The sequence below is a fragment of the Argiope bruennichi genome, chromosome 7, assembly GCF_947563725.1.
Source record: "Argiope bruennichi chromosome 7, qqArgBrue1.1, whole genome shotgun sequence".
NCBI lineage: Eukaryota > Metazoa > Arthropoda > Arachnida > Araneae > Araneidae > Argiope > Argiope bruennichi.
Genome location: NC_079157.1, coordinates 116,850,576 through 116,863,582, shown reverse-complemented (window position 1 = coordinate 116,863,582; position 13,007 = coordinate 116,850,576). Strand labels below are relative to the sequence as shown.

General features: G+C 28.6%; 1 non-coding gene across 1 annotated transcript; it reads left to right on the top strand.

Moving 5' to 3' along the window:
• The first annotated feature begins 12,724 nt into the window (after positions 1–12,724).
• Positions 12,725–12,852, top strand: LOC129976787 (U6atac minor spliceosomal RNA). Its single transcript, XR_008785209.1, has one exon. It is a non-coding gene; the product is annotated as a U6atac minor spliceosomal RNA (small nuclear RNA).
• The last annotated feature ends 155 nt before the right edge of the window (positions 12,853–13,007 follow it).

The following is a 13,007-nucleotide window of genomic DNA, read 5'->3' as shown; positions in this document are numbered from 1 at the left end:
ATACGTAACTTGATCTTAATGGGTCTCTCTGTATGTCTGTTTAAAATACTTTTAAACTTTAATCAGACGTTTCCAAATCATTTTGGAGACTCAATTAATGTAATGTTAACAGTATACAGTAACATTAATAACAGTAATGTTCTTATTCTATATGACTTTCTATATCCACAGTTCCTGACTTAACATTTGAACTGTGTTTCAAAAAGGGAAATTTTTAAACTGCAACTAACCGCAATAACTTGTTTGGCGAATCGAAACATGCTCATAAAAAATATAAGAATAATAAGTAAAATCATCTAGCATTGAGTTTTACGTCGATGACAAATATGTTTCATAGTTTAAGTGACATCGCAAAGGATTTATGGTTATTGATTCAACAGAAAAAAGTCAATGTTTTACAATAAGGAAAGTAAACTTTAAATTAAAACACCGATGGTATGCTTTATACATTCAATTATATTAATTATATTACAGCAAAAGAAGCATTAAAAAGTGGACGAACTTTAAACGATTTCATCAATGCTTGTTAAAGTTTAAACTGTAATCATCACAAAGATTTTAAAAAATGATTTAAAAAGAAATTTAATCAATAGTGAAAAAATAATAGGAATCTTTAAGCCTTGGTTGGTAATAATATATAAAATAGAATATTAATAATATATAATAATAAATAATATATAAAAATGAATTTTTGTTTGTTCGCATTTTATGAGCTGCCGTACCATTCAGCCGATTGCGATAAAACTTTGCAAACTTATTGCTTGCACTTGAGCTTAAGTTGTAGGCATAGTACAATTATTATATGCATAAAAGCATTTATTTCTAAGATCGTGATTTTTTTCGAGACTTTTTAAAACCTATATTAAATACGAATGATGTCAAAGATTAAATTAAACAATGGAATAAGTCTATGTTTCACTATACCAATAAAAAAAATATTACAAATTCCATTTAAAAACCTAAAAGAAAATTTGTAAACAAAATTATAAATCATGTTTTCGGTTATATATTTTGAAACTTTTGCTGAGAAACACAAAGACTTTACATAATTATTTATTAAATGAAGATGTAATAAAAATTTCATTAAAAAATACTCGTAAATGCCTTCCAAAATTTATTTTCTTTCATATTTGACAACTCTAGGTAAAATAATCTGTTTTGAAAAGCGTCAACAAACGCATGCACTCGCTTTAATTATTAGTAGAGATCGTTTTTATAAACAACTGAATAGAATTATGAGGAAAAGGGGGATGGTTTTTGTTCTGTGTAAGTATGGATCTACAGATAATTAACTCCTGCAAAACATTTCTCATCTTGATGGTGCCATTAATTATCACTTTATCTAAAAAGATATTTCAAAAAATAAAACTCGAATAAACAGAATATATCGTAAACGACTTTATAATGAAATTACGTGTTCTATATAAATTGTATTTGTACGTGATGACCGATTCTATTTCATTTTTTCTAGTTACCAATTCAATTTCAATAACAAGAATCTCGTAAAATGTTCTCAGTCGAAATTGTTAACCTCAAAACAAATCAACTGCAGGAAAATCTAAAACTAGTGGCGTAAAAAAGAGAAAGAGAAAGAGAGAAGAGAGTAGGAGTAGAAATAAAAAATAATAAAATATTTCCCTGCCTACCTACAACTCACTTCAACTCCGCACTTCTGCGAAAACGAAACCGGAAACATTTAAGTAATAGTGACTTCCGGGAAGTTTTCAGCGTTTTGCTTCATTATTTTTCCTGAGAAGTTGCGAAAATGGGGGGTGGGGTGGGGAGGGCTCTGAGTAAGGAAACAACTGTAAAAATTAAAAGTAAACATAGCATTCGACTTTGCCGCAAAACGCAAAAGGAACAAGACAAAAAAAATGATACTAACAAAATGATGACTTTCCTTTCTAGACACCAGGTGTCCTTTGCGGTTAAAATCATAAGTCAGAACATGATCGTCATGGGAAAAAATATAAAGCAGCTGAGGTGTTCGAATTAAAAATGCTATGTGCCAATTCGTAATTTTATTTCCTTCTTTCAATCAAATGTTGTTGTCTTCTTTCCTTATTCTATAAGCAGATGTCCATTTATCTTCTTTTTTAAAAAAAAAAAAATAATGATAATAATTGCTAACAGCAGATGTTTTCACGCAGTTACAACAGATTTACAAGGATTTCGTTGCTAACGTGGATGTGAAGATTAAACATGATGTGCGAATTATTGAATAAAAAAGAATAAATGATTCTTCCCTTTTATGATTTGAAATGTAGTCAGAGAATGATTTGTTGATCATAAGTTAGAGATAGAGTCGGTAACGTCTGTAATAAATAGGAGTGCTCTTTTCTTGACTTTTTCGCATATATTTACAAAATGGTACCTTCTTTGTTGTTTTATTAAGTTTTGTAATGCACTAAAAAATGATCAAACTGTATGCCAAATTTCAGTTATCTAGCTCAATGCTTTTTTTTTTTAGTCTGATGTTCATTTGCACGAGGTGGATGGATAGTTAAAATTCCCTTTACCAAATAATTAAATTAAAAACTAAATTAAAATTAATTAATTAATTTAATTTAGGAAATTAAAGACCATGAAATTTTAATTGGAGTTTTAAGTAACTAAAAACTAAGCAAAATGTTGCCGTCGATAACTTCCGGAAATATTACAATTAAATTTCCTAATTTTAAAATTTCTAAAATATTTTCAACAATACAAATTTAATTTTCTTTCAGTTTTTTCAATAACTTTAGTAATATTTTAAAAATATATTTCTGCGCATAATCTGCAACATTATTTATCTTGTTGCAGTAAAATTTAAATAGTTGTTTTTCGTTGTTTTTACAATTATTTAATTTCGTATTTTTCTTTTATTGTTGAAAGCTGAAAAATGAAGATAAAGAATATTTATTTATTTATTTATTCGTATTCTCTGACTGTATGGTTAAGAATTTTTAATTTCTTATTTCATTTCATCGATTTTTTTATTGTTGAATATATTAACAAAGCCTTCTAAAATATTATAGAAAATATTTAAGTGGATACCGATGTTACTATATCACAAATTGATTCTGAGTTTAAACAAATCTACAAGGTATAATTTTCCTTTTATATGCTATTGCACTATATCAAAGTGTTGATTGGTTGTTGATTAAAGTAGTTTATGATTTTTTTTAAAATTAATCTCTTCTTTAAATATAAAAGTTAATTTTTAAAAATGTAGTCACTCATACCATGCATTTCTAGTTCCACAACTCTCTAAGATAAATGGGGGTTTTTTATTTCTTTTAAAATATTAAAATAATAATCACAACAAAAGCATTTAGAATATTGAGATTTGTTAATTTTTTGAGAACATTTCAGTCCTAGTTTCATGTATATAAAAATAATATTTTTATTGCAATTGTAAATGAAACGGATATTAGCGGTACTTGCACGTAGCTTTAGAGTAAGTCAATAAAAAAAAGGAAATAATATAAATTATGCTTAAATTAATTGAAAATTTTATTAAATATCCAAAACAATAATTCTGCAATAAAATCGATTATTTTTGTCGCATATATACAGATAAACAGCATAATTACCAAAAGTATACATGAATTTGGGTGGGTCTGAAACATGAAGATTCGTCAAAATCTCGAGTTTGAATCTCTTGGCGATTACAATACTTTCTCTATTCTTCGTATACAAAAAATAAAAACGAATGCATTATATTTTATAATTTAAATATAGAAACTCTCAACAATTTTTATCAAAATTGCATCTATGTCTAAAATTTTTAAGTCAAGCAAATAAAGTTTAAAATTCATATTCTATTCTTTTTAAACACCAAACTAAGCTAAATAACTCGAAACTAAATGCAAAACGAGCCATGTTGTGCAAATATATTTAAAAATTGGGAGAAAAATGCCCCTGATGATTTTTCTTATGTTGGAATAGTAATCTATGATTGCTGATGTATCAAATTTATAGAAAACCAACACAATGAAATCAATCTATTACAATGAACGAAGCTTTTTACTTTCTCGTATATAAAGTATAGAGGAAGCATAGTAATCGTCAAAAATTCGAACTCGAAATTTTAACGAATCTTCGCATTTTATACCTCCTTGAGTTCGAAATACACGTTTTTAGAAAATATCCGTCTGTCTGTTTAGGACAAGGATAACTAAAAAACGTCTTGAGATAGACGGTGAAATTTAGAATACAGTCTTTATACCAAATTTATAGATTTCTATAAAATTTTGAACAAAATCCACTCAGAGGAAGTCTGTTTATCCGGCTGTTCGAACATTACGTGGAGATTCGTCAAAATCTCGTGTTCGTATTTTCGTATTCGTAATGACGATTACAATTCTTTTTGTACAATTTGTATAAGAGAAAGTAATAAAGTATGTATTGATCGCTTAGTTAGAAGAAAATATTAAGAACAATTTTTTAAATAAAATATTTTAAAATTTGTGAAGAAAAGAAAGCCATAAAAGAATTCAAACCCAAATAAAACATTTTCGAAAGAGGTCACATTTTCTAAATTTGACCATTTGTAGGTCAAAATGACAATTTTGGGGTTGAAATTAACAAAATGTTTAGATTTTTTTTATTGTTCTAAATAAAATAGCATAGTTCTTGATTATTTTACTTGTATTCGTTAGTTTTACAATTCTGTTCCATAATTCCAAAAGTTACTTCTATTCTTTGGAAACAGAACCGTAAAAAAAGGATGAAGATCTCGTTCTTTTTTATTTATTTTGCTGCCTTTCAATCTATTGTGATTATCATAACACTGGTAACAAATCGTTTTCTGCGATAGCGTTTCTCCAAGCCTTGTTTACGAAGTTAATGAACCTGATGCTATCAAAAGGACCATTTATTTGCAGTCACGATTGGGTATTGTTTAAGGTAAACAACCCAGAGTCAAACTCATCAGTTAGTTCGGTCATCATGAAACGGTCAGTTATTTTTGTTCGCTGGGTTTAGCTTTTTTAGAGTTAAAGAGTTCAACTTCAGATTTCAGAAGGGTGGAAGTATTTTTAGAACTTTATTTATTTGTTTTTTCATTTATTATTTTTTGCACATTTTTTTATTATTTTATTGCACTTTGTTTATTTGCACATGTACAGTCTGTCAAAAAAAGTATTGGGACACACCACAAGTTCACGGATTTTTATCATAATATTTCACTTAAATATACGTATGGAACCAAAACAAAGAAATAAATATTATTTTGATATATGCAAATCATAATAATTTAAACAAAACTCTCATATTAATGCAATTATGGTTATAATTGAAAATAGAGGAAATCAAATAAAAAATCGTGCTCAAAAAATTATTGGTACATTTCTCAATAAATAAAGAAAAACAATGCAAACTTAAAAGTTAATATCTTGATGGGCCTCTTTTGCTTTTTATGACCTTGCGCAGTCTATTTGGCATGGGTTGGACCATTTGTTCGCAAAATGACCCATCGATTTTGGTCCTCACTTCGATCAATTTTTTCCTAACTCCTGCTTGTTAGAAATTTGATGTTCATATAGTTTTTGCCGCAAATAATCCTACACATGCTCAATGGGATTAAGTTCTGGACTTTGTGCAGTAGTCTTAATAACATAGGACAGTGGTAGAAGAACATTATTTGCAAATATCAATAATGGTTCCTCTATGTTTCGGGTACAATTTGGGCGTCGGTAGCTTGGTACAGTTTAAAATGGCTTGAGATTAATAGCTTGGTATCACTTTGCTTTAGTTTTCACTTGAAAATGTAAAGATAGACATGTTTATTGATTGTACAACCAATAAAATGCAAGTTCCCGTCACCAGTGCTTGCCATACAACCCCAGACTATTTGAGTGCCGTCTCCATATTTGACAGTAGGTCGTAAATTTTTGACATGCATAGCTGTATTTGGTTTCCGCCGAACGCTTTACTTGCCATCCGATCCGAAAATACTATATTTGCTTTCATCAACAAAAATTATATTTTCCCAAAATTCTTTTGGCTGCTTTACAAACATTTTAGGAAATGCCAGTCTAGTTTGTCGATTTGCTTTGTTGATGTAGGACATTCTTTGAGATACTCTGCCGTGATATTTATTTTTTCTCAAAACACTTCTGACAGTATCAGGATTTAAAGATTTTCCAAACTTACTTTTACATTGCAGAGTCAATTTTACTGCTCTAGTTTTCGAATTAAAGTGAGCTTATTTCACAATCCACCTCTTTTTACAATCCACCTCCATCCTCCACGTTCATTAAATGTCCTTAGACGCCCTGGTCTTTCCTTGTTTTGAACGCTATATTTTTTTTTTTTCTTGAACCTGAGATTAATGTTAGAAACAGTAGACTTACTCAATGTCAAGATATGTCCCATACAGAGAACTGATTTTAAATTTTTCAAAGACTTTTACAAGATTTCGCTCATCAACCGATATATCTTTTTTCTCGCCATTCTTTTTATAACTAATCTTATATAATGAAAATTTTATGTTAAAATTATAGTCTAAATAAGTGATAGTAAATTCTATTCTATTGATTTGCTATGTGTTTGCTCAATTTCTCATTTCAAAAGTGTCCCAATACTTTTTTGACTTCCATTTGCCTTTGAATTATCTTTAAAAAGCTATATCAAATTATAATTCTGAAATACCGATAAAATTTTCCTTACAAGCTATACACCAAATGTTAAAATATTTCTTGATTCATTTTGTTTTTCAATTCCTACTATTAGTTCACACTCTCCCTATATATATATTTATATATCTTGTTCAAATTTTCAATCGTTAATAAAATACTATTCATTCATCTACTTAAGTTCAAATACATTTTTTAAAACTTGTAGTGGATGACACTTGATGTTAATAAAGTTTTTTCAAATATTAATTCATTAATTACAAAATTTAATTAATCTTTAATACTTTAAATTGAGTTTTAGCAGTTTGTAATGAAAATTGAAATCAATAGGCAGTAGCTCAATCGGTAAAATGCAAGGATTTCATGTTTTTCACTTGAAGGTGAAGAATGTGAGTTCAATTCTTGCGAAAACAGGAATTGACTTAATTTTTTTTTATTACTTGTTTATTTTAATGCGATAAATAGTTTTATAAATAGCTTTGTAGTTATTCAAATCAAGTGTCCCAATACTTTTTTGAGTGACTGTTAATGAATATGCAAACGATATGAAAGAAAAGAATCTAATAGCCAACAACAAGATGCAGATTAAAGATTATGTAAAGTGTCTTGCAAAAATGTGATTTCATTTCGAAAGTTTACTAATTCAAAATAAAAAAAGAAAGAAAAGAAAATATATATAATTTATTCTTTGGAACTTTCTTAAAAAAATCTTATTGAATAATCATTGATTTTATTCAGTTCAGTATATAACTGTTTAAAGATTTTGTAATCGTAAAGTTAAAGACACTATAGTACATTCAGAAACAGAAAAAAATATCGTATAAAAGTATTAGGAACCCTTTATTAAAAACTAAAAAGAAAACACTTACTGCATAATAGTTCTTATATTCAACTCATTAACTGTTTATTTAAAAATTTTGTTATCGTAAGATTAAAGATATGCTTGACAATAGATCATGGAATGTTAGAAAAATAATTAATAATTTAAGCAAATATAAACCAGCGAGAAGGGTCCCCCCCCCCAAAATTTTCTCGGATAAAGGTGTTATTCATAGAACGCCTTGCATGGCATTGGCGTAATCTGTAATGTAATTCTTGGCGAGTTTTTTGACGATTAATCCATGACATGCGGTTAATAGTATCCGAAAATCTAATTTGCGTTTTAGACGCGTTTCTCCCGACCGATTGAAACAAAAATTTGACACAGAACTGCAATTGTAATCACAAAATCCCATACCAAATTTGATAGATTCAAATCATTGCATTTTTGAATTATCGTGTTTACATGCTTCTGTAAATACAGATAGATAGACAATCAATCCCTTGTTGAATTGGGTTAAAAAATTCTATAAGTGTCTATACTATAAATATTACATCTTTGAAACGAATCTTATCTATCTAGCTCTCTCCTTTTTGTAGTTATTGTGTTAACATATATTCGAATAGACGAACAGACAATCTTCCCCTGAACAGATTTTGCTCAAAATTTGATAGAAATCTACAAATTTGGTATGAAGATCGTTTACCAAATTTCAATCGTCTAACTCTAATAATCTAACTCTGGGAGGTCTAAATCGTCGTGATTCATCAATCTGGAGTTCGAAATTTTGAAGATTACTATACTTTCTCTATAATAAGTGCACAAGAAAGTAAAAAAAATCAAGATTTCAAAACTATGCAATTTTTAATTGAAGCTCCTAAAAGAAACATCGATCAATAACAAGTTTTCATTCTTTTTATTTTTCTTACAAGAAATGCTTTTTTTAAAAATCTGTCATTGATGAAAACAGTAAGAGAGAAGAAAATAAAAATCTTTTTGGTTTCTTCTATCTCCAAGTGTTCCTCGTTGATGGAACTGTATTTTTTTTTCCTTCATTTAGACAATTTATTGAACATATGGTAGATATTCTATCGACTAAATTGATTAAAATATTAAGAATTCTGATTCGATTCGTTGAAAATAATCCCAGTTTCAACTTGTTTTATTGCATTCTTATAAAGTATACAATTTATAATTACTTAATTCTTATTGATTTTTTTCTTTACAGAAACTGTCCTCATAAATTAATTTCAGATTTAAATAACCCGATTAAATTATAAGAATTTTATAGATGTAAACTTTTTTTCATCTCATTTCAATTTTGTCAAAAAAAATGAATCTACATATTAAAAGCTTTAGTAAAAAAAATCACATACTATAGCTTTTAATGATTTAATACTGTAATATCATGTAATGTGCATGACGAATTTTTATCTAATATCGCATTCAAGCCGAAGGAAAAAAAGAAAATTACGTAGTAAAGTAAATTATGTATGTTTTAATCACCATTTTAATACAAAAAATAAACATTTACAAATCGCCTTCCTTTAACAAGCAAAATAAGGTAATCCAAAAGGAGCGAGAAGAAACTGTAACCAAAACTCGAAAATAAATTAGAGGAATCAATTTTTTTTAAAAAAATTGTTCCATAAACAAATCTTCCGCATGTCATCGTTCAACAACGAACGCCATTGTTATCCCGTGATGCAACGTAATTATTTTTCCTACCCTCCAACCAATCAGGATGACCTGTTGATCCAATTTCGTGACGCGCGAATTCGGGGCCCACCCTTTACTCGACCGGGCCCTTGCGTACAGGAAGTTAACCTTTTAGGGTCAGCTGTGGTAATGAGGAGAGGGATGGGGGTGGGAATGCCGCTAAGCTGTGAAGAAAAACGCATAAGAATGTAAACGTTTCGAATTTTGAGGAAGATCTTGATGTTTTGACGACATTAACAGGAAGTTAGAATTATACAACAATGAGGTTCAGGTCAATGGCCGTTGCGCAGTTTTCAGCAAGCAGGGCCAAATGATAAATAAATGGAAATCTAAGAGAGAAAAGAGACACATATATATTATTTTCTCTAGTAATTGAAGTCAGAGAAACTAAATCTTACAGATTGAAGAATGATGTTTAAACACTGAACTCATGACAAATCAGTTGAAAAGATTGCAGTAACTGTGAAATAGTAAAATAAAAGAAAATGATACAGTGGTTTAGAGTAAGAGCTGTAATTTACAAATGTAGATGAACAAAAAAGGGGGGTGGATTTTACGAAATAATATTGCAAAATTATATTTAAGAATAATCGAAGAATTGAACGCATTAAATTAGTCAAAAAAATAGAAATAAGAAATTTTATGTGCGTATAGACGACTGTAAGAAAGATATTTTACTTACTTTTTTTCAGCTTTTTACTATTAAACTTCACAAAAATCAAAGTTTAATTCTATTATCTACCTTCTTTCTATTATCTTCATCCTATTATCTTCAATGAAACTGTAAAATGGAAGTATAAATCTAAGAGTAATATTTAAAGAAACAAAAATGTGTTCCATTTTTGGGGATTATTCATATTTCAACTGCCAAGTAGAAAAATAAAACTTAAAGCTAACATAAAAAAATATTGAAAAGCGATCTTTATCTTGATAATAACAATTGTTTTTTTTTAACATCTACCATATATCTTTTACAAAAAAAAAAAAAAAAAAAAAAAAATCTTATTGGATATTTGTTGGATTATACAGATTTTTTTCATATGGAATTGAAATCGGTTATGGATTATTTAAAATGGCTTATATATAGTGAAAACTTATCCTAGCTAAGCAATTTAAAGAGCTACATAAAGCTGTATGTTAAACTGAATGATAGACTTGCTGCATTCTAAAATCGTTAGTACATTTTGCAAATGAACATGTGCAAAGAAAATATATTACTATACATATTTAAAACATATATTAAAAACTTTTTGTTAAGTGAACCATAAAATAAAAGAAACAAAGTTGTGGAAACCAAGCTCGGAATTGTAAAACCGATAAATGAATTACAAATGTGTAAAAATTAATGAAACTTTTTAAAATGCAGTGCAATTGCTGTTAAAATGTTCGTTAAATTTCCGTAACATAAAACTCATAAAGTCACATAAAACATTTCGTTGTTTTGCTTTTATGTTTATTTTACTGCTCAAAATTCAGCTTGCAACCATTTTTGCCCAGAGATGGGGGGAGGGGGGAATGAGATTTTCCCCAACTTTTGTTTACAATTCTTGGGGTTTAAGTAATATACGAGATTCTTTTAGCTTAAGTAGTAAAGAGAGTTAATCCAATATATATATAATTAAAATTGTGTTAATGAATTTATTAACAGATTTAAATTATTGATTTCAGGTTCTAAAAACCACCAAGAAATGTTTCAAATTCATTGGGGAAGAATAAGACAGTTAATAAATATGGGATTTAAAAATAAAATTTTTATTTAGAAATTTGTGTGAAGTGCTTCAGTAAATATCTTGTTCCGAGATTCATTCAAAGCTAGTGCATAAAATCAAATAAAATAAATCAAAAGTATCATGAATATTAAAAATTCATAAAATTATGTACAAAAGAACAGAATTTTAACAATTTTGAATTAACAATTAATTAATTTTATTTATATTGATCAATAAGGAATAGTATTAGTATGAATAATAATAATAATTTATAAATGTAATTAAATTATATAAACGTTATTATTAATGCAATTCTGAGCAATAATTCTGTTTGAATTAGACCCGGATTAGAGAACGGATGCAAGATCCGTTTCAATTTTTGAACTACAAAAGTGAACGAGTTCGATTCATCACAAATCATAATTATAAGTTTTCTGTAGATAGCTTCAAAACACATTACAATGATTCATCCGAGATATTTTTTCATATCTTTACAGGTGAAAAAGGAGAGATTTTTATTTTACAGAAAAATTTACCTTACTTATTAAGCATAAAAAAATTTTAAAAGGAGTATCTCGATTCTAAAATAAGCAGAAAGAAATCATTGACGATATTTCCCAATCAGAGGTAAATACAATTATGATTCCGATCTTTTTCTTTCAATTCCTTTAGTAATACTTATTTTTTTATATTCTCGAATACGAAGTATGCAAAAAGGAAGTACTATAAAAAAAAATTCGAAAAAAATAGTAAGTAAAAAAAAATTCGAACTTGAGATTTTCGTGAATCTCCTCGCTTTAGATCTTCCTGAGTTCAAAAAACACATTTTGGCATTATGACTGTCAGTGGCTAGCATAACTCAATAACGCTTTAAGCTAGACTGATGAAATTTGGTATATGCTTTTTACACCAAATTTGTTGATTTCTATTAAATTTCGATCAAAATCCATTCACTGGAAGTCTGTCTGGCAGGCTGTTCGAATTTAAGTTCACACAATAATTACAAAATGAAGAGAGCTAGATGGTTATAATTCTCTATACAGATTTAATATTTATATTGTAAGCATCAATCCTATTTTGAGCCAAATCCAACATGGAATTGACCGTTTGTCGGTCTGTACTTTAGAAGCATTGTAAACGCGATAATCCGAAAGCGCAGTAATTTAAATATATCAAATTTGGTACGAGATTTTGTGACTACGACAGTTCTGTGTCAAAATTTTGTTTCAATCGGTAGGTAAAAACGTATTTTAAACAAAAATTTGATTTTCAAATATTATTAACCGCATATAAAGAATTAATCGCCAAAAAATACGCCAAGGATAGCACAATAGCTTCAGTAATAAGGTTAAATTTAGAGCAAAGGTTATTATTTCATAATTATTGAACGTCAATGCCATACAACGTGTTCCCTGCGTTACCCAAGGTTCACAATGTTTGTGGGTGGTGGGGGATAACACCCTCATTTAGAGAGTATACGAGTGTGGGAGAGATCACTCCTACTGGTTTATTTATTATGTCTGTATCCATTTTTTTTCTTTATTTACACAGATCAATCATACATTATATTTCATTATTTTTATTGGCTATATCTAAAACTGTTTTTCACAATTAACATTACTTTACCACCCCGTGACCTAATGCTAGGAATGGAAAAAGGAGAATATAAATGCCTGGATGTCAGCTTTGGAAAACTTTATGAAAGAAACTGCATGGGAGCAGTTGGTCTGTACAAAGATCATATTTAGGACACCAAAACAGTGCTTTTGCTTGCTGTTTTCATACAAACCCAGGCTTTTCCTGAAATCTGACAGAAAATTAGGATTTATCAAAACCATAAAATGGCATTGAGCATCATGTTATATGAAAGAAGATAAGGATAGCTCTGACCTTGACAAGGATGGAATGGTCTCTGGGCCTATGACACCTACACTGGGTTAAGGCACAGGCTGGCTACTTCACAACCATCTTACCACATTTTTGATATTAGGATTTGCATTGAAATAAATGGGTATAACTTTACCCTTTCTTCCCCCGTCTTTCTACATCTCTACTTTCTTTCATACTTTCTATTTTAGTTACAAAATTAATCGTAATGGTATCAAATCTTTTAGCATAATTAAACCGTTGTATCATATC